The sequence below is a fragment of the Crocodylus porosus genome, unplaced genomic scaffold (assembly GCF_001723895.1).
Source record: "Crocodylus porosus isolate Cpor-Errol unplaced genomic scaffold, CroPor_comp1, whole genome shotgun sequence".
Lineage (NCBI taxonomy): Eukaryota > Metazoa > Chordata > Crocodylia > Crocodylidae > Crocodylus > Crocodylus porosus.
Window position 1 is genome coordinate 5,831,915 of NW_017728940.1, and position 5,232 is coordinate 5,837,146.

The 5,232-nt window shown below is 46.0% G+C and overlaps 1 pseudogene; it reads left to right on the plus strand.

Annotated features, from left to right (window-relative positions):
• Positions 1–2,361: 2,361 nt before the first annotated feature.
• On the plus strand, positions 2,362–4,583 carry LOC109318547 (annotated as a pseudogene).
• Positions 4,584–5,232: the final 649 nt, after the last annotated feature.

The window sequence follows — 5,232 nt, forward strand, 5'->3', positions numbered from 1 at the left end:
TGTGACAGTGACCATGATATGATCACTTTCTCCATCCACCGTAAATCAGGGAAGTTGGCCAGTAGGGTAGAAATCCTTGATTTTTTGAAAGCTGACTTTCACAAGCTTAGGAAAGCAAGTGCTGCAGGACCATGGTCTGACAAGGAAAGGAGTACAAGAAGAGTGTTTGTTCCTCAAGGAAGTGTCCTAAAAGCTCTAAGGAAGTCCATCTCCTTTCATACAAAAAGCAGCAAAAGGGCTGGGAGATCCCCTTGGCTCAATAGACAAGTCATGGACCTCCTGAAATCAAAACAAGAAGCCTACAAGGGATGGAAGTCAGAAATAGCTACCAAAGAGGAGTACACAGCAATAGCCTGCACCTGTAGGGAGCTGATCAGGACAGCTAAAGCACAAACAGAATACAAACTGGCAACTGAAATCAAGGACAACAAAAAGTCCTTCTGTAGATATGTAGGGAGTAGGGGACAAAACAAGGAAAGCATAGGGCCCCTCATAACTGAAAAGGAACAGCTGATAACTGGTACTCATGACAAAACCAAACTCCTGAATGAATTCTTCATGTCAATTTTCCACCAATCCAAGGGCACTACCTTGCTTGACAGGATGCAGGATGGTCATGGTGGGAGCATAGATCTTGTGGGGGAGCACCTATAAAGAGAAAATGTGTACAAACCAGCAGGACCAGATGAACTACACCTGAGAGTGCTAAAAGAGCTAGCTGATGTCATCACACAACCTATAGCCAAATTATTTGAAGATTCATGGTGTTCAAAAGAGGTCCCAGAAGACTGGAAGAAGGCCTGTGTTGTGCCTGTGTTTAAGAAAGGAAGAAAGGAGGACCCCAGGAATTACAGGCTAATCAGTTTGACCTCAACCCTTCCTTTTACCCAAGGTAAAATCCTGGAAAAAATATCAGAGTCCATCACTAACTGGCTAACAAAGTAGTATTCTGAAGATAGCCAACATGGCTTTATTACAAGCAGATTATGCCAAACCAACCTCATCTCCTTCTACGATCAGGTAACTTACCATCCAGATAGGGGAAATGAGGTTGATGTCGTATACTTGGATTTCAGAAAGGCCTTTGACCTGGTCTTCTATGATGTCCTCATGGTTAAATTGGAAAAATGCGGCCTCAGCTACTTTATGGTCCAGTACCTAGGAAACGGGCTCTTGTGGTATGACCAAGAGTACCGATGGATGGGACTGAGTCATCATAGCGAGAGGTGACCAGTGGCATCCCTCAGGGTTCAGTATTTGGACCAGTACTATTAAACATATTCATCAATGATTTGGATTCGAGTATTAAATGCGAACTGGTAAAGTTCACCGACAGTACCAAAGTATGGGGGAAGGTGGTCATGCTCCAGGACAGGCCAGCACTACAGGTTGACCTGAACAGACTTGTGAGGTGGGCAGACCTTAACCGGTTGTTGTTTAATACAGAGAAATGCAAAGTGCTTCATCTGGGGAGAAATAACCCCCAACACACTTACAGGCTCAGCAGTCCTATGCTAGCCAGCATCACAACTGAATGAGACCTGGGTATCATGATAAAAATTGAACATGAGCCACCAACATCATGCTGTAGCAGGAAGAGCTAATCAAACACTGGCATGCATCTATCGAGGCACCTTGGATAAGGCTAAAGATGTCATCCTCCTGCTTTACTTGTCCTGGGTGAATCCACAGCTGAAGTACTGCATCCAGTTCTGGGTGCCACACTTCAGGAAGGATGTGAAGCTCAAGAGAGCTTCACACATGATTAGAGGCCTAGAGAGCAGGTTGTATAAGGAGAGGCTGAAAGACCTGGGAATGCTCAGCCTGGAGAAGAGAAGACTCTGAGGGGACTGGGTGGCAGCCTATATCAGGGGAGTACAGCAGGACCTAGGGGAACAACTATTCACCAAGCCCCCCTGCCAGGGGAGGGCTAGAAATAATGGGCGCAAGTTGATTGAAGATCATTTCAGACTAGACATAAGAAAAAAACTTCGTTACAAGTTAAGTATTAAGGGTTTGGAACAGGCTCCCCCACAGAGGTGGTATAGTCACCCCCCCTGGCAATCTTCAAAAAATGTCTTGATGCCATCTTGCAGGGGTTTTCTGACCCTAGCAGTTTCTCCTGACTAAATGCAGGGCAGCAGGACCCAATGAACTGCAAGGTCCTTTCCAGACCCTAAAAAACTATGACACTATGGGGTGATGGTGCTGTTTTCCAGACAGCCAAGTCCTTGTATTTTGACTCCAATTCCTACTGGAGTCAATGGGTCCTTCAAGTGAACCCCTAGCTTCAGTACCAGTGGGTTTAGCAAAGATAATATTGATCTTTGTGTCTTTTCTGTCTATTATTTTATTCAAAACATGCCATTTGTGACTAAGAAGCTTAGTATGGGTAGCAACATTTCTCTGATAACTAGCACAAATAAGCTACATGAGGCAGTTCCTACAGGTGTATCTCCAGATTCTAAATGTCTAATATGCTTGGAAAGATTTGACAACGTAGCTTTTTTAGATGGTTGCTTGAATAGATGTTGCTTGGGTTGTGTGCAGGAGTAGAAAAATTAGAGCCGAATGCCTAGTCTGCAAGAGGCTTTTTCATTCTGTCTTCCACACAGTGAGAGCTGACAATGATTTTTAAAGAGTATATATTAAGGCCTTCAGGGAATTGTTATTTCACCCGTCCTGAAGGCTATAGATTTTGTTAATGCACTACAGTAACAAGGGAGTGTTTGTATGCTAGCTAATCATCAAAGGAGTTCCTTTTCTCAAAGGACTCTGTCACCCTCAGACAGTGGGATATTGTCTGAAGTGTTGTCAAGTCAATCAGTGCAGCAGAGAGATGGCAAGTTTCAAAGAATGATAGGAAGGCATGTCTCAAGAAGACAGGCTATGTTAGAGGATAGGTCCCTGTGACAAATTCAAGGACAAGACATAATTAAATATCAAAGAGCTCTCTATCATTCAGCAGAGTTTTTTCTGCAGGAACCCTGCTCATCTTCATAGGTTAGTTCCATGGCTGGAGTGTAAACTACCTGTCCTTTCTAGTGCCTGTAGCTTTCTAGCTAATATTATTCAACACATCATCATGAATGACATGACCAGATATGACCTGAAGAGTCAGGCCTCTGCTTTCCTTTCATTTTTCATGTCCTTGTGACAAGGTGTAGCGGGGCACTAAGGTGCCTAGTACCTGGAAGGCAGCAGTAGGGGCTCAGGTGTTGCTTGCTAGGGGCAACCAGGAGGCGCTAAGGGCCCACACCTGGTGAGTCAGCTGACTGGAAGGGGCAGGGCTGACTACTATAAGACCCAGGCTGGAGGCGGTAAGTCCTCTCTCTCTCAACTAGCAGCCAAAGGAGAAGGAGCTCTGCCGAAGCAAGCAGAGTAGAGAAGCCTGATGGCATGAGCAGCTTCTGTTCGGGTGGAGAATTCACTGGTAGAGATTTGAATGATGGTTAGCCAGGTGGCTTAGATTTTACGTTATAGCCCAGGGGCTTGAGTTTTCTGTTTGTAGTTTTATAACACCGGAGGACCGGGTGAGGCTATTAGGAGTTAGAGGAGGCCTCATAGGGGCTCCATGGTAGCATGGGGACCCTGGTGCCAGAGAGGGCACAACATTTGGGGGTGCACTGACTCCAGCCCTGAGAAGGGGGGCAGAGGATTGGGAGGGGGCCAGGTAAGGCCAAGGCTGCCTGAGCCCTAAGGCGAGATGCCCCAGAGCAGGCAGTTGTGAGAAGCCCCAGAGTGGGGACAAGCCAGAGAGCACCTGTGGGGCGCGGGCTGTGAGATAAGCCAGAGAGCGTCTGTGGGGTGTGGAAAGGGAAATCGACCAAACAACATCCAGTACATCTGTGAGGCTTGGGGCATGGTACAGCGGTGGTTGGAGCCACGCGTAGCCCATAAGGCTGGGGTGCACCGCGTCACCCAAGATGGAACAAAGACTGAGATGCATCAGACCATGTCAGAGAGGACTAAGGGCAGCCTCCCTTATACGTTGTTGACATCAAAGACGTGGCGGGCGAGATGTGAAGGTGCTTTTACTATCGCATTGGCATGGTAGGGGGTGCTGGGGGAGTTCACAGCCAACCCTAGGACCCTGCGCTGTTACACAAGGTATTTAGCAGAATTCAGAGATTTCATTGGAATCCGACGGGTTGTGCCGTGAGTGCTTCTGCCTTGGCCTTGAATTTGCATCTTCTAGGATGTCAACTTTGTGCCTTTGCTCCCATACCACCACAGCCCATTAGGCTTTTGCTTATGGGTTAAAGCCTTTTTTTCTTGATTCAACTGCCCACTATTTACATTAATTAATCAGTTTTGCCCAATGCCCCTTTAACATAGACCTATATGACCAGCATACCAATAATGATTGTTCTGCTACTTAATATGACAAAGAAATAACAGAATCATCAGTTATTACAATATCTCAAAGTATTACAGTATCTCAAGAATTAGATCATAATGCAGCCACAGTTGGCATCAATTAGGTCCCTTGGGAGGATATAACTCCAGGGCCATTATATTCAAGCTCAGAACATGTTCATGCTGCTGTGGTTTATCCTATAGATAAAATAATAGAAAATTAGGGATGGAAGGAACCTCAGGAGGTCCTCAGGTCCAGCCCCCTGATCAAATTTGGATCATCCCCAATCATATCATCCCAGCCAAGACTATCTAGCTTGGTCTTCAACACTTCTAAGGATGGAGATTCCACAACCTCTGGGTAAGCTGTTCCAGTGCTTCTCCACCCTCCCAGGGAGAGTTTTTCCTAACCTAAACTTCCCTTGCTGCAGCTTGAGACCATAGCTCTTTGTTCTACCATCTACCATCTCTGGGACTAGTCTAACTTCATCTTTTTTGTAACCCCCCACCCACCCACACACATGCACACACATGCACACACTTCAGGTAGTTGAAGGTTGCTATTAAATTCCCCCTCAGTCTTCTCTTCTCCAGACTAAAAAAGCCCAGTTCTTTCAGCCTCTCCTCATAAGTCATGTGCCCCAGCCCCCGAACCATTTATGTTGCCCTCCAGCAGACTCTCTCCAATTTTTCTACATTCTTTCTGTAATGAGGGACCCAAGACTGGACACAGTACTCCAGATACGGCTTTACTAGTGCCAAATAGAGTGGAATAATCAACTCCCTCATTCTGCTGGCGGTGCTCCTACTAATGCAGCTCTATATACCATTAGCCTTCTTTGCAATAAGGGAACACTGTTGCCTCATTCAGCT